Consider the following 25,357-nt stretch of genomic DNA (forward strand, 5'->3'; position numbering starts at 1 on the left):
AAGTAGAAATGATTATTTGCAAAATAGGTTATAATGAAATGTGATCATATATGTATGGAATTAAAATATGCGAATGGAAAGACAGCTACTAGTTTAGAAGAATGCTACTTGCAAGTTTTAGACACATCTTGGGCCAGTGAACAAAAACATCTTCTGATTAGATGCTAGGATAGTTACAGAAATAACTATCTGATAGTTACAGAATTATCTTAAACTTTCCTTTTCAGGAAACACACAGGAAATACACACACATGCAGGATTCAAATGTGTTAAAGTAAACAAGGTTAAAAAAATTCCGTAAAAAAAATAGGGTGGCAACTATAACTTCCAAGGTAAATTCCAAATTCAGTACACTCTGTGCAAGTACCTCCAATTGTAGTTAATATTCTTCCCAGGCTAACCCATTATCTCATGGTTCTCTGTTTGGTTTATTGTTCTGGTTCACTAATGAGTCTGGTAAATTAAATGATTTCTACTTTAGTTCTTATTTTCTTGTAAACTCCAAAGGACCACTGGACTTTCTATATAACAAACATTTTTAAATATTTCACTTTGGCTTCCTTGTGAACCAATATTTAAAGCAATATTTTCTTAGCTTCAACACACATTACTGACTTAAAACCACACAGAAAAAGACTAAAAAGTACATGCAAATCTTTACAAAACAGGTTTCAATATGCTACTTGATGATTTCAGAAACTGGGATGTACTCTAGAGAATTTATGCCATTTACAGTTATTTATAATTTTAGTTAATATATAATTAATTTGAGGCTTTTACTTAACTCCTCCAGATTGATTTCTCCTTTACTTCAACTTGGCGTCATCATCTAATAATTCAGTACTATTTGTAATAAGCTTCCTGAATTGAAAAGAACATTAACTTTGATTTATTTTTATTCTACTAATTTACACTAATTAAATTTCAGATTATTTAAAAGTAATATACTTTGCTATTCCCAGTAACAATGACAATATCTTTGTTCATTACAGAAAAGAACTTAAAAAGCACATATCCAAAATACACATTGCATTTGATCATGTAGAGCAAGTCAGGTATACCAAAAGTTGTGCAATTCAGATTGAAAATTAAACAAGCTAATGACTCTGTAAAGTAATAAGTAGTTAACAATTGCATATTAGACAATATGTTGACATAAGAGGTGTAAGTCATTTATAACATCTAACCTCATTATATTGGTCTGCACTATAATGATCTTCATCATTTAAACATCATGTATAAATAGCCTAAGTATAAAATGAAAGTTTTATAATAATCCAAATTGGATTGTAAATCACTTTAAATATTAACTGATACATATGACATGAAATGCCATTGGGTATGGTTTAAGCATAAAATATAGGAAGGTTGATAACTTTAAAATAATGCAAACCTGATTTTTAGATAAAGCCTAGTGACTAAGAAAACAGTTACTACCTTTTTTCCTGTCCTCGTTATATAACTTCTTAGGAGTATTTATACAGTAGTGTCACCTCCCATCATCTGGGTGATGGGAAAAATCCCTTAATATTTTTTATTTAAAGAAAAATCATACAACTTACCTTTAAAATGGCTAAGAAGGATTTTTCAATCAAATGCTCCAACATTTGGACAATTCTTAATAGGATCAAATGGTATTCTGCAGAAAAGTCCTACACTGCAGTCCTCATTACATAAATGCGTGAGAGTTTAAATATGCAACCACACCCCCCTCCCCCCCCAAAAAAAAGAAAAAAAAAAAGCACTTTACAATGTCAGATCCCAGTGTGTGGTTTGTTGCCAGAGGAATTGAAAGAAAAAAAAAATCCCCCACACAGCACATTACTGATATGGCTAATAAGGGTCTATTTTTATGTTCTGGTGAAGACCTATTACCTATATCTGAGATATTCAGCATTTTTTTTTTTTTTTGGCTATTTCCCATCCAAGTAAGTCAGAGGCCAGAAAAACAAAAGGAACTGACTTGCTGAGCTTCCCCTAACATATTCTCAGATGCTGAACTGAGACCGTGGGTGGAAAGAGTAAATTTGGAAGAATAATCATATTCTCACTTCCCTGTCTTGACTGAGCTTGCGAAACTTATTTCATTAAGTTTAAATTTAATGTACTTTTTTGTACAGCGTAATTCTGAAATACTGTGAGACTAATAATTTTGAAAACAACTGGAGACTGTCAATCAGCAAGGATGACAAACTGACTTAAAAAAAGGAAACAGCCTATTGTTCTAGCTGGAAGTTCTTAACTGTTTATCATTTTCTGTTAGTTTTGCAAAAATTTCATGATCACAGCACAGTCCTCGTACAAAAAATAAATTCCTTAAATTTCTTCAACCAAAATATGTCTAAGTAGAATTACTATTGAGGATAATCTTTAGTACTTAAGTCACTTTCAAAAAAAAAAGCATTATGTTGATATTGAATCAAAATAGAAGGCCTTGCACTTTGGGGAAAGAACCTTCACTATCAAGACCCTGTTCTTATAAAGAAATTCTCAGAATCATACAGGAAAACCTTCACAGGGTTAACCTGGCATGTATTTGATAGGAGAGCTGGATAAATTCATTCAAACAACCTTAGAAGTAAAGCAACCTAAAAATACCAGGCAGAAATATATTTAGTTCATTAGATCATATTTAAACCAGTCCTTAGAACGCTTGTGCTGTCCTTTTTGGGCATGTGAGGCACACAACGAATCCTTTCATTTGCAAGCAGTGCCATACAACTGAAAAAGAACCCCAAACACTCTTTTCTCCTCAAGCATTTTTTTCCCCAGGGAAGTTTTTACTGACATATTTAAAAAATAAGTCATACAAATATTGTAAGTATCACTTTTTTTTCAAATCTCAGGCCACTTAATTAGGATAAGGTAGAAATGACCGTGTGCAATCTCGTTATAATTTATGCTTTCAGTTAGAAAAGAATAACTCACAGTGATTTCATGAAACTTAAGAAGGTAATTCCCTTAAATAACTGTGACCTTTTATCTTGGTGGCATGATATAAAATGGTAGTATAAAGATGAATATTATTTTGGTTAAGAATATCTATTTTGTAGATAGCTATTTTGTATTTAAGCTACTTTATTTATCTCTCAACCTTAATTCTCACACATTCAGACTCTAATATGACAATTCAGAAAGAGATTACCAACAAAAGGGTTCAAATAAGACCTATTTAAAAGAGCATATTTTAAACACATTAAAGGACTAAAGTATAATGAAAATATGACCGCAATTAGAGAAAGATTATTTCAGAAAAAATACATGCAAAATAGATGCCTAAGTTGACATTAAACTTACTTGGGTATTATTTAATCAGTAGCCTAATGCCATTCAAATCTGCTTTCACTGGAGAGGAAAATGTCACAGAGTCCCATGAGCAGTCCAAAGAATCAAATTTACATTCCCAGAGACAGCTGTTAAGTGTTCAATCCCATAGACAACAGTTCCTGAGTAGCTTAGCATACAAGACCTGAAAGCACACAGCTGAGTCAAATCTGCAACCGTGGATTTTGAGAAAAATATAGACCTTAAACAATAACACAGCAAAATGCTGTACTCATTTTAAAGTAAAGAGCGTTGGGGTTTTCATTTTTTTGAAAGACTATGCACCCACCATATTTTGAAGGGATGTGTTTTACTTGAGCATATACCTTGCTTTATGTAAATCCACTATAACACTAGATTAACTTATTAGAATGACAGGATATAATTTTCAATCTACTTCAGTCAGTTTAGACACTTTTTTGGGAATTATTATTATTATTATTTTTTTTTTGCAAGAGATCACATAGGGTTAGAAATTGGAAGGGTGTAAGTTTAAATCCTCAGGCTACCGGGCCCTAGTTACATTGACTTGCAATTGGAAGTTAACTGCTTGTTCTTCTTTTTCCAGATTTATCGAGGTATGAATCATTTTGACATGTGTATACACTGTAAAATGATTGCCATAATCAAGTTAATTAACATATTCATTGCTCTCATTTTCACAATCAAAGAATAGAGAAAACTAAATAGAAGAGTAATAATAAGAGCTAAGAGATGAGTAGTGTACAATACTTGACAGGAGCCTGAAAATTTCTAGGCACTCAACACTCCCCATTTCATCACCCCCACTTCCTACAAGCCTCCTCCCCTCTCCGTTCTCTGCTTTATTTTCCACAGGTCACTTATCACTATCGAAGAAATTCTGCCAATTGACTTTTGTTTTTGTCCTGTCTTTGCACCTGCTAGAATGTTGGGTTTTTGAGGAAGGGGATGCTTGTCTGTTTAATTCACTACTGAACTTTGCACCTGTCTTTGCACCTGCTAGAATGTTGGGTTTTTGAGGAGGGGGATGCTTGTCTGTTTAATTTACCACTGAACCCCAATAGTACAGAATAAGCTCATAGTTGGTAATAAGTTGAATAAACAGACACACACAAGACTATTATAACCATCATAATGCTTTATAAGTAGTGAGAATGAGTGGAAATGAGAGACTATTATGCTGCTTGTTCATACCATGGATATGTAATGGTTTGATTCGAATTAAGAACATCTGCTAGGAAAATGAATGGAATCTGAGTCTGAATTTCGAATCCATCACTTCCTAAGTGCATGACTTATTGCTAACTACTTTACCTCTCTTAAACATGGTAGAAATATCTCCCTCACAGAATTGCTGCAAAGATTAAAAGTGATAATATGAAGGATTTAGCACAGAGCCTGACATAGTTTTTGTTTAACAAATAATTGTGGCTGGGCTTGGTGGCTCACACCTGTAATCCCAGCACTTTGGGAGGCTGAGGTGGGCAGATCACTTGAGGTCAGGAGTTTGAGACTAGCTTGACCAACATGGTGAAACCTCCTTTCTACTAAAAATACAAAAATTAGCCAGGTGTGGTGGCGCATGCCTGTAATCCGAACTACTCAGGAGGCTGAGACAGGAAAATTGCTTGAACCTGGGAGGCGGAGGTTGCAGTGAGCTGAGATTGTGCCACTATACTCCAGCCTGGGCAATAGAGTGAGACTCTGTCTCAAAAAACAAAAACAAAAACAACAACAAATAATTGCTATGGCCATCACTGGCTATTATGCACAATTTTATTTTAGAAAATGTATTAAGTATGGAGAGAAAGAAATATTGAAAATTATAGAAAAGTATACAATGAGAAGCCTCAATCCCCAATTGTATTCCTCAGAAGTAACAAATGTTAAGTGTGTGTTAACCTTCCCAGTAATTTTATAATTTTCTAAAGTATATTAGCCATTTTTATTTTAAAACATTTGTAACAGTATCCTTTTCACCTTTTTTTTCCATAAATTACTTGTCCCTTTCATAATAATTAGTAGGAAAATAGTCTTCGGACATTTGACAATTTTTTTTAATTTGACAATTTTTACTTTTCTGTTTGTATGTGTAACTTACAGAAATGTTTACATTTTTATTCCATAAACTTTGAGTCATTTCCTTTTGAGGATTGTATCATGCTTTGAAAGACTTTATCCACTTTGAGCATACAAAAAAAAAATAAACTTTCTTTTAGCATTTGCATAGTTAAAAAAAATCCTTTTAACAGTACTTTTGGACAAGCTGTTTCATGGAATGTAACACTTGTGAAATAAAAGAGGAAGAGTACAGTAAGTTGAGTAACAAATATTGCAACATATTTGAGAAGCAAATGACAGATGGGTAACAAGAGTTCTGGAAGAGGAATCACATGGCCCATGTGATTCCTTTATTAGCAATATGATTTGTGAACTAGGCAAGACATAATAATCATTGTATTCCTGTTGTCCTTTCTTGTTAAATGGGATAACCTATAAAGTCTGCCTACCTTTAAGCTGAAGATCAGATAGTAGATTTAAACTTTAAAATATAAGGTTATATGCAGATACAAGAATATCTTATAGTCGTAGATACCATTTAAAAGAAAACTAAGCTATTTTTTTAACAGTTCAGCAAATGAAAAGAAGCATTTTAGTATAACTTGCATTGTAATTCTAGATTGAATGGGTGAACAAAGACTTGAAGAGCAAAGAACAATGAAGATGATCATACAATAACACAGTCAACACATAGTAGGGGCTTACTACCTGCCAGGTGTGGAGCTAAGTATTTCACATGCATTACTTGCTGACTAATCATCTCTCCTTACGAGGCTCTTTAGATGACTAGCTGAGTTCACACAGCTAGTACTTGGCAGAACAAGGGCTGGAACCCAAACTGACTGACTGAAGGGCCTATACTCTTTTCTTAAAAGAAAAAAAAAAAAAAAAGATACATTTATCCTTGATCAAAATCTAATTTTACATATTTTTCTCCAAATCTTTGCATAAGTTGAATAATTTTAACCTGATATTACATTAAGAGCAAAATAATGTCTAGACACAATAGAAAATGAACAGTGAACATATGTAGGTGGCAATCAACGGAATTATTTTAGATTAAATAAAACATAACATTTCATTCTACTGACCTAGGAACTATCTCATAACATTAGTTACCAATGTAAAACTAGGCAACATTTATTTGATCACTTTAATCTTTAGGGAATACTAATCATGGAAATGTATACATACATACATTTAGGCACATACACACTTATGCTTATATATGTATAATATATGAACATTTTTCAGTTGCTAGCTCGTTACTTATAGAAGTATTAAAGTATTAGTATGTTCTAACTGCTTTATAAGTTGAGGAAGGACTTCACATGCAGTAATAAAAAATACCTATGTAATTTGAATATTAAATTGCAAAAGACAAGAGCATCATGTAATGCTAGTGAAATGCTGAAAGACTGAAATGGAGATTTCTAATATCACCTTTAAAAGAAAATTTCCTCAACATTATTAAAGGTGAAAGTCCGAATATCAGAGTAATTTAGTTTAGACTAAAACCACATGGCCTAATGAATCAAAAGCCAGGATAAAAACAAACATACTGCATTAAAAGGAGAAAATAATCTTACCCATAGGTTTCATAGAAGTCATGCTTGTAACAGATTAAAGAGAGCACTTCTGTATATGTAGGTAATTCTCATGTGGGCATGGCCAAATCATTATGTAAATTTTACAGGCCATCTAAAAATGTTGGCAGACCTAATTCTGACTTGAACAGCTTGCAGAAACAATTCTCTAAGTAGGAAAAAATATTAGTCAACATTTAAGTGATGGTAAGAAACATAAGGAAATGCCCTGATCAGCATAGTTAGGTAAATTGTGTTCATAGAGTAGATAGGAAATTATTAGAGGAAAAAACAGAAACATTTAGGTAAAAGAATAACTAGGTCTCAAAGCATGGTGTGATGAAATAGCAGGAAAAAAATCAATAATTCATAGCCAAAACAAGCATTTAGTTGATGAGCACCAAATTTTTTAAACGTTGAGAAGAAAATAGCAATTAATTAATTTGGAATTTTACCAGGCAGAAAGAAAAAATTCATTGTAATTAAGGGTACCACAAATTTTAGTTCTGAGAAATATTGTAATAGCCCTGGATTAAAAAGGTAGTCCCTAAAGTGGAGTCTTTAAAATAAATAATTTTGAGAAGATTCAGAGAAATAATTTAACTTTGCATTGGCTCTAGGCTTGGCCATCACGATGTCTTTTAAAATGCTAAAATACCAGGTTTTTCTTATTTTGTTTAATCCATAAAAAATTGATCAGCATGATGAATATATTAAAACAGAAAAATATAAAGAAATCAGATGAAGGATGACATAAAATGATTTTTTGTTCCATTTAATAAATAAACACATTAAACCACACTGGCAAGTCTATCTTTTAAAAAATTATATTGACATCTGCACCAGCTGATCATCTGTTACCTCAAGTTTAAAGATACAGAACACTTGGGCATTAGCTTCCTGAAAGACTGAAATACATATACAGACGTGCATGTGTACAGACACACAAACGTTTTCCAGGGACACAGAAGCATGCCTGATTACATTTTTTTTAAAGCTTGTGGGGTGAAGTTTCTAAGAAGCATACAAAAATAATTTAAAAGAAACACAGGAAATAATACATCTCTGATACCCTTCTTGTTCTGTTTTTTTTTTTTGAATGGAGAAGTGATCATTCTGCCCTGAGACTTCACAGAATTATTTGGCACAAACCCTGCACTTGAGTGGCACAGCAGCTTCTGCTAATAATTTCAAAGGAATATACAACAATCTATCAAATTCTATAGTGAAATCATAACATCATTTTCCAGGTTGGTTCTCAAAAACCTTAAGGGAAGGTTTTGCTCCTGGACAAGCTTCAGTTTTCTGTCTTCCAAGAGACCAACAGGTTTAGTTTGGAGTTCTACACTTCTCAAATGAATACCTTGCAATAACTGGACACATATTCTTAAGATTTCTAAGATTTCTATAGAAATCTTAGATTTCTATAGAATTAACAGTGGGAACATCTTACACTAAATGCATTTTTGGTTTTAACAAAGCATTATACAATACTTTATATAACAAAGCATTATACAATACTTTGTAAAAAAATACAAATATGTGTGTTTTGTACATTATTTACATCATTTATGTATATATATAAAATATATATAAAACTTCCAGAAATGTTTTTCTGGAAATGTTATGAATTATTTAAATCACTTTGTTTATATCATGTTTACATGAGTATATTCTAGAAAATATTAGAATTCAGATAATGAAAAGTGACACACTACTATTCTATAATACATGAGACAAATATCTTAGAACTTCAGAATCATTCTAAAACATTGAAACCCTTCAACTGTCCTGTATGTGTCTTTGTGATAGCTGGTTATCTTCTTGAATTAAAAAAATTGCAAACTTATCAGCAGTAGAGTAAAACCTTCACTTTGGAATTTCCACATTTAAATTTTGAATAATAGAGAAGTCTAACTTACCTATTAAACTTCATTTTAGCCTTGAAACTTAAGTAGCAGCATTTAAAATTTGCTTCACATTATGGAGCAATTACAATGGACTTGATAAAATACTTTACCTTGTGGTTATGCAGAAAGAAATCTTTCATCCTTCTAACTCTCTTATGTAGGTTTAGTTATCACGAGCCCTGCCTTTATGAAGTGTCTGTCATCCTCATTGTTCTCCAGCAAACAAGGAAGGACTCAAACATGTTTACTGTGATCATCCCATTTCAGATTCTGAATGTCACTTTTCTTTTGTATTCTGGGGTTGTGAATTAAGTAAACAATAGTAGGTATGGAATCTTAATTTGCTACAGAATGTCACTCTCAAAAGACACCACTAGCCCTGCTACTTTTGCACTGCTCAATTTGTACTTAGATCCTCAGAGACTTCTCGGACATGATGTTTTGTTGGCTTTTGGAGCCCAAGGTCTCTCAGCTGTGTTATGTAGGTATGCAAACTGTCCTGTTCTACAGTGCCCCAATTCATGGGTAAAGATAATAAATCTAAACTGAAATGTTTATGTTTTATACGTTTCGGCATACTCTGCAATTCTCCTGTTGTTAACCACACTGTGCTTTCGTGTTCAGAGTGAATACTCTAAGCATATTTATTTTCCCAAGCTGCATTTACAAGGCTTGGAGTGCCATCCTCTATGTAATGTATTCCAAGGACTAAGAACATTTTCTGGACTTGATCCGAGATCATTGCTAGGCCTGTTTTCCTCTCATTTTCAACAACCCCTCCGGGAAAATTGGGTAATCACAATAGGCAGGAGGAAAGGAGCCTGCAGTGAACAAAAATTTGAGGTGAAATAAATCCATAAAAACATGGAAACCACACCATTTCTGGAATCCCAAATTAAAAGCATCAAGTATTTCCCATGCTATAGAGAAGCACATCCCAAAAGACTGGTTTTTACAATAAGATTGCGGTATAGACTTTTCTCTTAATTTTTTCTTCTTTGATTATCCTACATTTGTCTGTTGATTTTTGGCTATTTGACATCTCATTTTTATCTTAATTTTGTTTCAAAAGGGTACCTGGTTTTAGGTATGTAAATTTGTAACTGTCTCCAAATCAACTTCACACAATTCCACAAAGAAAAACACAAATATCTCTAAATTAGAAGAAACTGTAAGTTCATTAGCTCTTCTACTCCTTTTATGGATGTGCTCATTTTATCTACTTAACAGATACTTGTTTTGATGGGCATACCACCCCAATGACAGTTTGACACACAATAATGGATCTGCAAATATCATCAAAAAATATTTCAGCCAAAACTAAACCTTATTCTGCTACTTAGTCTCTCAACCTCACATTTAGCACCCTAATTATTAAATATTTTAATTCTTTAAACTATTAAAATTCAAAAAATGAAGATGAAATTTGTGCTATTTACTATCTTTTCCCTGGCTTATCTGCCATGTCATCTAGGTTAGGTGAAAAATAAAAGAAATATAGCAGTGGTTTTCTTTTTAAGTCTTTTGATGCAAATTAATTACCTAGAATACTTTTTTTCATGATACCAAAAAAAAAAAAAAAAAGGCTACTATTGAATATATCAGTCTCCAGACAATCTAGATGAATAAGATTTAAACTAAAAATAGGCAATTTCTATTTTAGAATAATCCAATACATGAGTGTTAAGGTGTATGTTGAGGGATTTGCTTCTATTTGTACACATGAAGAACAATGAATAAATCTGACAAAATTCAGCCATCTCAGTTAACTGAATTATAACCTCTAAGGGCTAATTCAATATGCTTAAGCATTTTCCAGAGGAAAGAAAGCAACATTTCAAGACTTCACAACTCCACATCTATAATTCATCTTGTGTAGTGAGGAGCACCTTGTTTTCCGGAAAGTCTTGGCTGGTTAGTTTCCAGAGATGCCCTTTAACACTAAGTTCAGAGGGAAAGATTGGAAAGTTTCTCCATATGTTGATGTGGAGTTATTAATGTGGTATTGCCTCTAAAAATGTCAAGGTACTATTTAATATTCCCATTTAATTAAATAGAGAGTGTTATAAGAACATACATTTGCCCAGAACTCATGAAAATGTGCTCCTTTGTTGAACAGCAGTGGGAATTGATTTTTTCTATCATCATCTATTCTCTATTCCAATCCCCACTGCTTATGTATAAGGAGGAAGCCTACAGCCATGCTGCTGGAGGCCCTCTTACAACCTCAAGGAAAGCCAGCCTGTGTCAAACCTACCATCCAAATAAGGAGAGAGCAGAGAAAGTTAAGAAGAGCCAGCAATCTGATCCACCTGTGCCGGAAGAGTGCTAACACTGGAGTTTTCAATTCTGTGGGCAAACCTGTCCTCCTATTGATTCAGCTAATTTAGGTTTGTGAAGGGAGAATAAATCTTGGGACCCCAAAGTCACTAAGCTAAAAGGAAAAGTCAATCTAGGAACTGCTTAGGGCAAACCTGCCTCCCATTCTATTCAAAGTCATTCCTCTGCTCACTGAGATAAAAGCTTATCTGATTGCCTTCTTTGGAGAAGCTAGTCAGAAACTCAAAAGAGTGCAACCATTTGTCTATTATCTACCTATGACCTGAGACCCCCTGCCAACTTTGAGTTGTCCTGCATTTGCTTTGTGTTGTCCCACCTTTCCAGACTGAACCAATGTTCATCTTACATATGTTGATTGATGTCTCAGGTCTTCCTAAAATGCATAAAACCAAACTGTGCTCTGACTACCGTGGGCACATGCGACTAAATTAACTGGGATCTGTCTTAGGTATTTTTGGTTCACAGGTTGAAAGCACCCAAGCTGATGCCTTGTGATTCTATTTAAAACATAGGCATTAGATCACAGGTATTTTTAATAAACTAAAACACTTAATCAAACTTCTAACTCATGAGTGCAGTCAAGAAACATGTCTTAACCGGGTCTCTTAAAGCAGGAGAAAAAAAGTGTTTCTGCAATATGGTTTTCTACACTCTAGGTAACAAATATAGATATTAATATAGCATGAAGCACATATACCATACGACTGTATTTTACTCATTTATATAGCTTTAGAATATTTTGGTGTTCCACTTATAGAAAGGATTCCAAAATAGCTCAATTCATCATTTGTTCATTCATAAGCAGCAAGAGGGTAGGTCACAATGAAACTCCCTATAACATATTACCAGGGATCATGCTGGTGGTGTTTAGCATTATATTCCAGAGTTTTAAATAGTGCCTGATACCTAATAGGTGCTCAAATGTTTTTTTAATTGATGCTGAATAAACGGTAACTCTATGTATCACAGCATAGATTTTTAAAAGTCATGCATGTATATGTTAAATACTTTTGCAGGAGAGGAAGTACCTTTGTTTATTCCAGTATCTGATCAAGTTTAAATGCACTGATGATTTTCCAGATGTGCATTTTTTATGTTTAATAGACATCATGCATGTAATGGAATAAAGAACAGATGTACTCTTTTTTAAGCAAAAGCTCAATATAGTAAACAGGTAAATAGTTTGATTATTCCACATTAGAAAAATTCTTATAAAGGGCTTTAATTCTTCCCTTTCATAGATATTTATTAACTATAATACAAGAATGAATGACGTGCTTCTACACAATGAGCTTTTCCCCAATATTTTAAATGATGCAATGTACCAGTTGTGTTTATGTATCCATTGACAGAAACAGACATATTGATTAAAATAAAGTTTTGTAAAATGTATTAAAATAATTCAGTCACACCAAAAAGCATGATTAAACACTAAATGTGTATCATTAAATAGTTGTATTGTTTTGCTTTTGCCTGTTGAAAATCCTCTCCAAGTCTTCTGAATATTTGTACTCTACCACCTAATTTTTTTTTACATGCCAATCTACTATCTCCTTAAAGGCTAACACACATGATCCCTTGATAAGAGTTTGATTCCTTTGGGTTGTTTAGTGTTCTGGACTGCTCATTTATTCTGTTAAAGAGCAGTGGGTCTGTAGTCTAAGCAAAAAAAGCCCCTCTTTTAAGGGAGGGGGTCAATATGGTGTACTAATTGGAGGCTTAAGCAAGGACCCCTGGGAATTGGCTTTTCTGTTCCAATGAGAATTAATTCCAAGAAAATAACCTAAGTTCTCTCTTTGTACTTGTTTCCATCTGTGAGATGAGACATATCGTCAACCACAGGGGCATAGCCTAGTTGAACTGATGTACTAGAGAATTCAAAAATAATTTCATCATTTGCAGAATTATGAGGCAATGGATAAAATATAAAGAAAAAATTTAAAATATAAGCAAATGTAGCACTGTCCTGTAAAAACCTGAGTCAGACTGATTCTTTCAATCTCAAGAGAACCTTTAATATGATGAAGTCTTAAATACCAAAACAAAATGCATAAATGCCAAAACCCAGGAGAAAAGGACAATAAATAGAACCTTGTAATGGTCTGTCTCAGGAGAGAATGCTGGCTCTGCTTCTGTTATTGACTGTGATAAAAACAAAAAGTTGGAATCAATAGGGAGATAAGATGAACGCAGTACTTACATATGAAGAGGTACAGAGAAGATTGTAGTTTATATATAGTGTAAAACAATAGAACTTGTTAGTATGTAAAACAATAGAACCTAAAAGCATGACTAAAATCAGAAAGGGCAAAATTTTTGTAAATGTACTACAGGGAACAAATACTGAAACAAAGGTTGAGAATATGTTCCCTAATGTCTTTCCCACGATTGCAAAAATGTGCTTTTCAAGTAAATTGGTTTTCTAATACATTTGTGTATCAGATTACATGGTTTATTAAGACATAAGATTTTAAAAATACATAATACTGTAAAATCTTACACTTATATATGAATAAAGAGTGTAATGTAAAACAAAATTATTAAATTATACTATATATACATAAATTTATCTATTAATTGGATAGAAGTATTAAAGCTAAATTTGCAGACCATTTTTATTGGCACATAGATAATAGACTGTACTAGTTTTGTTTTCTCATGCTTTAAATATAGTACAAATCATAAATCACATACTGTAGATTTAAGCTAAGGCAATGGCCTGGTAACCGGCAGACAGTGTAAATTGGAAATCTAAAAATATATTCAGAATTTAAGCTTCATTTTCATGTAGTTCTAGACCATTATAAATCATAATTTATTATTTTCAAAATTTGATAAATATTTAGCTCAATAGTGTAAATAATATAAATACTAGTATGATAGAAGAACTTATCTGAATATTCTTACCAGCAAAATATGGAGATTTGCCACAATGCCAGCTAAGTTAGTTCTGCAGTCACTGATAAATTGGGTTGCCATAGCAAGCCCATAGTCACTGAGTTTCTAAGCAACCTGAGACTCCACAGACTGCAGATAGTTAGGAGTCCACTGATCTTTCATCATCCCTTAAGGAAAAATACAAAAATTTGTACTACCAAACTCAATGGCAGATCCCCTGATTACCCAGGAGAGCAGTGATTTCCATAAAATACCCCCCTGTATTGACACTCATTTAATTTATTGAATAATAATATTTGTCCTGGGGAATTATTGGATTATTCACAGTGCTAAGTGGATGAAATTAGTTACAGAAAATGGTCAGTGCCTGGTATGTATTGGGCAGACAAATATTTGTTGTATCAATGAACAAAATGCAACATATCATCCAATTCTTTAGAGACAGTCATTTACAAAATACTAGCCTTCATAAATTCCTTGCCTTTTAATATAAACATATATCTGTTTAGTAGCATTACTATATAGTACATCCCTTCGATTTTTTTGTTTCTAATTATTGTAGCATAGGTAACGTGGGTAATTATAAATCAGTAATTCCTTGAGGTCTTCTGTTGAAATATTTAATCACAGCTTGTCTAGAATACTTGAGTCACAATACTAGCCATCCAAATGACAAATAGAATTGCATAGATCTGAAATACAGGCAAGGTTATGATTTTTTGAATGAGCATACATTAGCATTTCCTGCGTCTGTCTATAAACACCTTCTTCAGTCCCTCATCTTCACACAATGCCCACTGCAGCAAACCATGGCCTCCTGTACTCTCTTTTAATACATCAGGCTCAGTTTCCAACTGTTTTAGATAATCACAACAAAGTTAAGGCATATAGTTTGTTTCTGCAGAACAATGTATCACAATACAAGTCCAAATAAAATGTAACCAATAGAAATAATGTGTGACCAGCAAAACAATTATACCTGTAATCTGTAAAATTTTACCTAGTTCCAGTACCCCCCATTTTTCTATATTTCCCAGTATCATTCTGTGTAGCTAATTCTTACCATGGAAAACATGTTAGAAATGTTTGCAAATTGAAAACTGTCTTTAATGGCTAATTTTTTAAAACACTACTTCATATATCCTATTGGCTGTTGTAACAAAGATTCACTAGCCCAAGCCAATACAACGACTAAATTATCTAACCTGAAAGTAAAATAAATGTTCAAAGTCACCTCTCAAACAAGTCACAGTAGTCACTGTGACCATGCTAGGAATGCCAGCAGCAGAGACTGCGTGTGATCTCTACTTGTCACTACTGAACATCAAAAGCAGGGGAGGATAGATTCTGCTTGCTCCAACATTGAGAAGTCAACCACTCTGTCTTACAATATTAATATAAGAGAATCTAAATTTTTATAATCATATTCATTATAATACATCTTTGGCTAAAAAATGACTATCTATAACTTAACAGTCTTCCTAGGATATACTAGGAAGTATATCCTACTATTGTATTACTGTATTTTTGGTGGAGACAGGAGACAGCGTTTTGCCTTATTTTCCAGGCTGGTCTCGAACTCCTGGCCTCAAAGTGCTGGGATTACCATGTGTGGCAGGATATATATATTCCTAAGAATAAAAGATGGCTGCACACGAATTTGCCCTATTAAGATATTCCTCCACTGTTGCATGCATATAAGCATGTGTATGTTGGAGCGCTTAGATTATTTCAAATATTTTTGAATGCCTTCTTACCACTTATTAACGTAACAATTACTGAGAACTCATAGTAAAAATCATTTGACTCATCCCTCTACTTTCTTTTAGATACAACTTATTATTTAAAAGTTTGAAACAGGCTGCCTAAATGCCTACAATACCCCATAAATTTTACTCCCTGAGAGAAGAGAGAGAAGTGCAAATATATATTAAACTGGACAAGAACAAAGCAAAAATCAGATCAAAGTAGGAAATTTTAGGTACTGCAAGCAAAGTGTGAAATCTTACATATTTAGATTAGGTAACTTTACTGTGATTACACAGGCATAATTACCATTAGAAGTCCGATGAAAGAGCACAAGGCCACAAATGTTAATGCACTTTCAGAATGCTAGTTGGGAAGACCAGGGAATTAACACCGAAGACTCTGGTTGTGTTTGCCCCAAGTGCTGGGTCAAATCACTGCTGTACATCAGTCAGTCCCACCTCCTAGTGTCGAAGAATGGCTGTGGAATTTTGATTGACACTCCTGTGAGACAGTGGTATTCCTAAACCAAAGTAAATCCTGCAGCCAGTGTTTGTTAACCTCTCCAGCTTAAAAATGAGCTGCTCTTCACCCTGGTTCTTTCCTTTAAAAAAAGAAACAATTACTCCGTGACGTCTAAAAGCACACAGAAACAGTCCTCTCTCCAGGGATATCCCTACTTTCTCATAGTAATTCCCTTGATTCATTCCATCCTGTGTCTTTGTTAGAGGACTTTACAGTCCTCCTAGGAACCACATAACAACATGTATACTGGTCTGGGAGAAGAAGCAAAGCATTAGTGAATATTTCAGTTTGTGGAAAGCTGGAGATGAGGGCAACCTTGGGCAGGGCCCAGCAAGACTAACAAGTTCAGGCTTATAATAGCTGTTCATTTTGCAATATGAAAGAATTAAGCAATATTTGATGGGTACAATATTATATAAGCAACACAAATCAAATAAATTAAAACAAAAATAAATATACCCTAAAAATAAGTATTAATTACAGTATATGCTAAATGAGACAAAAATATGGCTTTTTCCCAGAACACTTAAGGCAGTCAAAGAATATTGATGACATACATCCTCATACACTCACATACTGAATTAATATTTATCACATGCTCACTATGTGCTCAGAACTCTGCCACAAAGTGGAAGAAAACGTGACCCCTACTGTGAGGATTTCTATAATGTACTTCAAATACTTTGATATATATTATTGTGTATATATGAGAGTTTGGTACTTTTAGTCTACTTTCATGAAGTGGACAGTCACCCTGGTTGAGAACATTCATTCTAGAGCTGGTCCCTAGCCTTTAATAGAAGTCCAAAATTTAGTTATTTTTTATCTCTTTAGAACAGAAGATTGGCATAATAAATGCTAACAATGAGATCTTAAATAGAGAAATTAATGGTATCAGAGATTTATGAACTGGCTAGAATTATTACTAGATAAGTCTCTACTTTTACATAACAGAGTAAAAAAAAAAAAAAAAAAAAAAAGTCTACCAAGGACTGTTGTCTAAAGTTTAGTTCAGAGATTGCCTGTTGTCTAGCTATAGATTTTGGTTATTGAAGTTACCAATATTTACCAAGACAACCCAATAATACTGTCTGTCCAAATTGGCCTAAGTAATTAAGCATTGTTAGGTAGTTTCAAGGAGTTCATATTCTAGAGATGCAGCTTATACACAGAGGACAATTCTTTATATAAATGCATGGGTAGAAGACCACAAAATCTCCTGGACTAATAGGAAATGCACATTTGTTCGGATATAAATAGCCGTGACTCATAGTTTAAGGAACTTTCCCCTACTTCTGTGTAGAATACATTTCTTCTCTTTCCTTTCTTATTTTCTCACTGCAGACATCTAGTCCTACAAATGAGGGCTCAGAGACCCCCAGAGTTACAAACACTTGTTCTAAATCATCCTAATGATTATTTTTTAAAATTTCACTAGAATATTGCTTTGTTTTGCTCCTTTTTCTATTTCCACTTTTTATCTCTTTTTAACACCTTTCTCCAAGTTCTGCTGTAATGTTTGAGACAGTATTGCTTTCATTTTTGGTGGATGCCATTATTCTTCTTTGTTCTCCTTCAGCAATGCTAGTGATGTAGGATTTTTCTTCTTGGTCACTTTGAAAGCTGGGGACCCTCGGCGAGCCATGCCCCACCTGGGCCTCTCTTGGCCACACTGGCGTGTCCCAGCTTATTCCAGCATTCAGTGGTTCCCAAGCTCTTGTCTCGTGCCCCAGAAGAATGAGGATATGTTGAATATTGAAGGGTGAGGAAGACAGAGAATAATTTTATTGAGTGATGGAACAGCTTTCAGCAGAGAGGAAATGCAGGGGTGATCCCCCTACCTGAAGGTGGGAAAGTCCCCCATGTGGCTGGGTCTGGGGCCTTTTACGGACTCAGAATGGGGAGTGTATGCTGGTTGTAAAAAAGGTTAAACCAAGACACCACTCAAAGGTGGGCACGACAGTGTAAAAAACCAATTTGGAAAGGGAAGGTATATATAAAATAGGTGAAGGGTGGGGATCAATCAGAGGAAAGCACGCCAAACAGGAAGACAAGTTCTCAATGCAGTCTGAGGGTTTAACTTGTAGCGTGGCTTTCAGGCTTTAAACTATCTTCGGCTAGAGGCGGGATTTCAGCGGGCACCTGCCGCTATCTGCCTAGGCATTTCGCTGCCTCTTGCCACTCTCACTAGTTAACTTAATATTAAGCTCCTGGATAACTGGAATAATTTATACCTCTTTTTTATTTCCATACACTGTTACTAGTGCCCTGTTACTAGTATGAAGTTAATTTTTAAAGTTATTTTGATTCTCTAATGTTCTTTGGATTTTTAAAAAATATATATAAATGACCTTTAAATTATTTAAATTATTAAACATAATACCTTATTTTTGTTCTAATACATTTATTTATTTTGTTCCTCACATGTGAGACAACTTGAAAAATTCTATCAAAGGATACGGAAGGGGACAAATATTTATTCACATATTACCACGAGTCAGCTATCATGTTAAATGCTTCCATGTATTATTTGTTCCAAAGCATTCTATAAATTGTTGCTAGTCACATGTTTACAGATGAGATAACACTAGAAAATGTTAAGAAAATTAGATAAATGTAAACATGCCCAGAATATAGGCATCCTCTGCAGATACTGGAAATTTGGTTTCAGACTGCTATAATACAGTGAATATCACAATAAACTGAGTCACACAAATTTTGTTTCCCACTGCATAGAAAAGTATGTTTACCCTACACTGTAGTCTGTTAAGTGTGCCATACCATTAAAAAATGTACATACTTTAATTTTAAAATACCTTATTGCTAAAAAAAAAAAAGCTAACAATTATAATAATCTTTTTGCTGGTAGAGAATCTTGCCTGGATATTGGTGGCTACTGACTGATCTAGGTGGTGGTTGCTGAAGGTCAGGGTTGCTGTGGCAATTTCTTAAAATGAGACAATAAAGTTTGCCACATCACTTGGAAAAATCATTTGCCTTTTCTATAGCATGCGATGCTGTCTGATAGCATTTTACCCAAAGTAGAACTTCTTTTAAAACTGGGACAATCCTCTCAAACCCTGCCACTGCTTCATCAACCAACTTTATGTAATACTCTAAATTCTTTGTTGTCACGTGTGGTGTTATGATATATATTGGTTTTTGTCCACCTTTTCTGGTTCATATTTCCCTTAGCCCTAGTTACAGACTTTTTGTTATCATGTATATCAGGCCTCAGAAAACAGAATCTCCCCCCAGCCCTTTCACTTGCCCCAAGGCAGGACCCTAATCTTTCCCCTCCCTTCTGATTGTTAGTCTCAAGATTCTCCCCAGACAGGATCCCACCCTATATCCTGGGGGAAGGAATGCTGAAGTCAGGAAGCTTCCATAAAAACTCAAGAGGACTGGGTTTGGTGAGCTTCTTGATTGCTGAATGCTTGGAGGTTCCTAGAGGGTGACATTCCAGGGAGGGCATGGAAGCTCCACACACCTTCCCCCATACCTTGCCTGATCCATCTCTTCATTTGTATCTTTTATAATAAACTGGTAAACATAAATAAGTACTTCCCTGACTTCTGTGAGCTGCTTCAAGCAAATTAATCAAACCCAAAGAGAGGGTAATGAGAACCCCAACTTGAAGCTGGTCGGTAGTCCTGGAGACTTGGACTTGTGACTAGTGTTGAAAGAAGGGGGCAATCTTGGGGACTAAGCTTCCAACCTGTGGGATCTAACTGTTTCCATGTAGATAGTGTCGGAATTGAGTTGGATGACATCCAGCTGGTGTTTGCTGCTTGGCGTGTGTGTGGAAAACCCCCACACTTCCTGTCATGGAACTCTGCTTTTGTGATGATTGTTGTGGCATGAGGCAGAGGAAAAACATGGTTTAGAGAGTTTTTCCCTACACATCATGTCAACAGTGTTCATAGCATCTTCCCCAGGAGATTTCATCTAAAAAAAAAAAAAACAAAAAACAAAAAAAACCACTTTCTTTGCTCAATTAGAAAAGCTACTTCTCCTTCACTGAAGTTTTATCATGAGATTGCACCAATGCAGTCACATCTTCAGGCTTCACTTCTAATTCTAGTTTTCTTGCTATTTTCACCACATCTATAGTTATTTCCTTCTCTGAAGTCTTGTAACCCTCAGTCATCCATGATGGTTGCAATCAACTTCTTCCAAACTCCTGTTGATGTTGATATTTCAACCTTTCCTATGAATCACAAATATTATCAATGGCATCTGGAATGGTGAATTACTTTCAGTTGGTTTTCAATTTACTTTGTCCAGATCCATCACATGAATTACTATCCATGGAAATTATAGCCTTTTTTTTTTTTTTCTGTTTTCAGACAGAGTCTTACTCTGTCACCCAGGCTGGAGTGCAGTGGTGCAAAATAGGCTCACTGCAATCTCTGCCTCCTGGGTTCAAGCGATTCTCCTGCCTCAGCCTCTCGAGTAGCTGGGACTACAGGTGTGTACCATCATGCCTGGCTAAGTTTTGTGTTTTTAGTAGAGACAGAGTTTTGCAATGTTGGCCAGGCTAGTCTTAAACTCCTGACCTCGAGTGACCACCCACCTCCTATTTCTTAAGTAATAAGTCTTGAAAGTCAAAATGACTCTGATCTCTGGGCTACAAAACGGATGCTGTGTTAGCAGGCATGAAAACAACATTAATTTTATTGGACATACCCATCAAAGCTCTCAGATGACCAGCTGCATTGTTAATCATCAGTTGTATTTTGAAAGAAATCCTTTTGTCCTGAGCAGTAGGTCTCAACAGTGGGCTTAAATTATTCAGTAAACTATGTTGTAAAAGGATGTGCTGGCATCCAGGCTTTGTTGTTCCATTTATAGAGCTCAAGCAGAGTAGACTTTGAATCATTCTGAATGGCCCTAGGATTTTTATAATGGTTGTAAGCATTGATTTCAATTTAAAGTCACCAGCTGCATTAGCCCCTAACTAGAGAGTCAGCCTGTCCTTTGAAGGTTTGAAACCAGGCATTGACTTCTCCTCTCCAGCTATGGAAGTCCTAAATGGCACCTTTTTCCAATGGAAGGCTGTTTTGTCTGCATTGAAAATCTATTGTTTAGTGTAGCCACCTTCACTAATGATCTTAGCTAGATCTTCCAGATAACTTGCTGCAGCTTCTTCACTTGATGTTTTATCTTGCACTTTTATGTTATGGAGACAGCTTCTTTCCTTAAACCTCATGAATCAACCTCTGTGAGTTTCACACTTTTCTTCTGCAGCTTCCTCACCTCTTTTACTTTCACAGAATCAAAGTGAGTAAAGACCTTCCTCTGGATTGGGCTCTGTCTTCCAGGAATATTGTAGCTGATTTAATGTATCCAGACCACTCAAACTTTCTCTATATCAGCAATAAGGCAGTTTGACTTTCTTATCCTTTGTGTGTTCACTGGGGTAGCACTTTTAATTTCCTTCAAGAACTTCTTCTTTGCATTCACAACTTAGCTAACTGTTTGGTGTCAGAGGCCTAGTTTTCATCCTATCTTAGCTTTCAACATGCCTTCCTCACTAAGTTTAATCGTTTCTAGTTTTTTTATTTAAAGTAAGAGATGTGTGACACTTCCATTCACTTGAACATTAGAGGCCATTGTAGGGTTATAAATTGACCTAGTTTCAATATAGTCATGTCTCAGGGACTAGGGTGGCTCCAGGAGAGGGAATGAGAAAGGGGAACAGTGTAGCAGTCAGAACACAAACAATATTATGTTTGCTGTCTTATATGGTACAGTTTGTGGTGTCCCAAAGCAAAAAATAGTAACATAAAAAATTACTGATGACAAATCACCACAACAGATATAATAACAAAAAAGTTTGAGATACTGCAAAAATGACCAAAATGTGACACAGAGACATGAATTGAGCTCATGCTTTTGAAAAAAATGACACCAATAGACTTGCTCAAAGCAAGGTTTCCACAAACCTTCAATTTGTAAAATAGTAATAACTGCAAAGCACAACAAAATGAGGTATGCCAGTAGTATGCAGTAGATGACCTTGACGTTATGCAGCCAGTTGGCTGGCGATATCAAAGATTAGTAGGAAAACATAAGGATATGATATAGTTTGAATAGTCGTCCCCTCTGAATCCTTGTTGAAATTTGATCCCCAATGTTAGAGGTGGGGCCAAATGGGAGCTCTCTGGGTCATGGGAATGGATCCCTCATGAATGGCTTGGTGATGTCCTCCTGGTAGTGAATAAGTTCTTACTCTATTATTAAATAGTTCCCACGGTATCCAGTTGTTAAAAAGAGTCTGGCACCTTCCTTCCCTCTCTCTCCATGTAATGCCTGCTCTTCCCCTGCTGTCATGGGTGGAAACTTCCTGAAGCTGCTATCAGAAGCAGATGCTGGTGCCATGTTTCTTGTACAGCCTGCAGAACCATGAGCCACAAATAAAACTCTTTTCTTTATAAATTACCCAGTCTCAGGTATTTCCTTATAGGAACATAAAACTGACTAAGACAGAATGCACGGTAAAGTACAAGCATTTTCTGGTTCATGTCTAAATCCTTGCCTTTTGTCAATATAAATCTCTCAACAGTTGCATTTGTCTATACAACTTTGATGCTTTAAAATTTTTCATTATTTCCATATACAGATTTCAGTTAAAACGTTTATTCACATAGTCATTTATTTTAATAAACTAATTCTTCTTGAAACCAGATATTTCTGGGTACAGAGAATTTAAACATAAATAAAATCAGTAAGACACTAGCTTAATGGTAATAAGCTTAGACTGATATTCAGAAAATTATAAACTAGCACAATAGATACTATCATGGAAAGTTTATAGCACAATCTACAGAGGGATAAGGTTTTAGGAGAGATGGCAAGCTCTGTAGAGAAAATGATATTCCAGCCTCTGTCTCAAACAAGAGTCAGAGATCAATTACCATCTATTGGCCAATGCAGTGGAGGGATAAAGGCACAGGATATTTCCCCATCCATAGAAAGATGTAGCAATTTTTACCAGAGGCCAGGGACTTTGAGAAAGAAAACATTAAAAAGTTGTCGTGGTAACTTCAAAATAAGTAAGTCATTTCAAATTAATTGAGCATCTGCTGTGTTCAGGCATTATTAGGAAAAATGGTGTAATTTTCATCTTACAATTCAAAAGCAATTAGTTTTAAACTGCTAAAAGTTCTATGTTGACTTATATGAAGAAGCACTAATAGAGTCTAAAAATTCTGCTTCACAGCACAAAAATTTTACCTAACGCTACGAAGTGAAGAACTTACTGGATGCATTTTATAACCATCTTTATTATTTGGTAACTTTAGAGCTGACTTACTATATAAACATATCCAAGTTTAATTTGAAAATAATGAAAGCAAAGTTAAAGGTCTATATATAAGTTTGAAAGCATTTTAATGATTTTTAAATCTAAAACTATTCAAGCTTAAAATATTAGGAAATATTTATGGCAGTTATGAATTCCTTTGCTCTTTTGTTATGTAAACATTACAAAGAGTTTAGTATATTTCATTGCCTCTTACTATGGATAAATGCTTATCATCTTACTGTGAATGTTAGGGGTGAGAAAAATCAAACGCTTATATTCAGGCCTGAGAAAATGAGAAACCCGAGATTGTATAAATAACAATTCACAATAAAATAGAAAGTAAGACATTCTTAAAAGGAATTAAATACAGAATATTTTTTCCATTTGAAAGCAAAGATTAAAATATTTTAAATAAAATTTTCTTTTTCACCCTAAAACATTCCTAAAATCTGGATAGCTTATATTGTAGCACTCTGTCACGGAAGTCAGCTTTTTAGAAGTGCTTTCTTCTAATCTCCTTTATTCTCCTCACTTTAAAAGTCTTTTGGCAATCCCATATCACTCATTTTAAAATCTATTTTTCAAGTGCCACATAAATATAATGCTTTTCTGTTGACTTTCATTTCCAAGCTCTACTAACTTTACCAGGAGCAGAAGCCAGAGTGAGGGCAGCCCACTCCCTCCATGTGTAACCCACTCACTGGATTAGACAAAAATACACATTAAAAAAAAAAAACCTCTTGCTCTCCCCTGTCAAATAAGCGATCCCCAAGGTCCCTGGACCACAGAGTAGACTCCTTTTGCCCTGAACTTATTTGAGTTCCAATGTTTAAGCCCATGAATAAATTTTCAGATATATGAGAAACCTCCTAGAATGAGGCTACTGGGGAAGTAATAATTTAAATTTAATTGCAAAATCCACCTAAATGGTATCTTGTGCCCCTTCCTCCTTTGGGCTAAGTAGAACCAAAGCTGTTTCTGGTGAGTGCCTTTTTTTAAGTTGAGACAGTCTTGCTCTGTCACCCAGACTGGAGTGCCATGGTGCGATCTCAGCTTACTGCCAACCTCTGCTGCCTGGGTTCAAGCAGTTCTCTTGCCTCAGCCTCCTGAGCAGCTGGGACTACAGGTGCATGCCACCACACCCGGCTAATTGTTTTGTTGTTGTTTTATTTTTAGTAGAGATGGGGTTTCACCATGTTGGCCAGGCTGTTTTCGAACCTAAGACCTCAGGTGATCCACCCGTCTCGGCCTCCCAAAGTGCTGGGACTACAGGCGTGAACCACTATGCCCAGCCTGGTGAGTGCTTTAAAAGTCATTGCACTTAGGTGCAGAATCTGACTGGAGGACAGGTGACATAGTTTTGTTGTGTATTGATTGACTTTTTAAATATCACATCACCCTTTTTATTCCTTGTAATATCGCTTCATAATTAATTTGTGAAATAATGATATTCTTTTCAGAAGCATATTTATTGAAAAACCCAAGTTGTATTCTTTTACACTAGTAGCTAATGCTGAGAGTGTTTACTGCAGACCAGACAGTGCTTACCACAAACAAGACCCTATTCTGGAAACATTATAGGACCACCTAAACTGATCTTCACAACACTCTTTAAGTGTCACTATTTTCACAGTATTACAAATGGCAAAAATGATGCTCTGTGAGGTTAGCTAAAT

At 34.9% G+C, this 25,357-nt stretch overlaps 1 protein-coding gene across 7 annotated transcripts in view; it reads right to left on the minus strand.

The window, feature by feature from the left end:
* Window positions 1-25,357, minus strand: part of CD36 (CD36 molecule (CD36 blood group)) — a 79,816-nt gene that overhangs the window by 38,494 nt on the left and 15,965 nt on the right. Inside the window, exons 1-2 of one of the 7 annotated variants that reach the window (XM_063667672.1) lie at window positions 6,957-6,978; window positions 3,298-3,469 (exon numbers count right to left, since the gene is read on the minus strand). The exons of 3 other annotated variants lie outside the window; for them this stretch is intronic. The gene's annotated coding sequence lies outside the window, so the exon portion shown is untranslated. Of the gene's footprint in view, window positions 1-1,562; window positions 1,796-3,297; window positions 3,470-6,956; window positions 6,979-16,156; window positions 16,257-25,357 lie in introns of those variants that run through there. 3 more of the 7 variants (XM_054494803.2, XM_063667671.1, XM_054494802.2) reach the window with 3 other exon arrangements.

The sequence above is a fragment of the Pongo pygmaeus genome, chromosome 6 (genome assembly GCF_028885625.2).
Source record: "Pongo pygmaeus isolate AG05252 chromosome 6, NHGRI_mPonPyg2-v2.0_pri, whole genome shotgun sequence".
Taxonomy (NCBI): domain Eukaryota; kingdom Metazoa; phylum Chordata; class Mammalia; order Primates; family Hominidae; genus Pongo; species Pongo pygmaeus.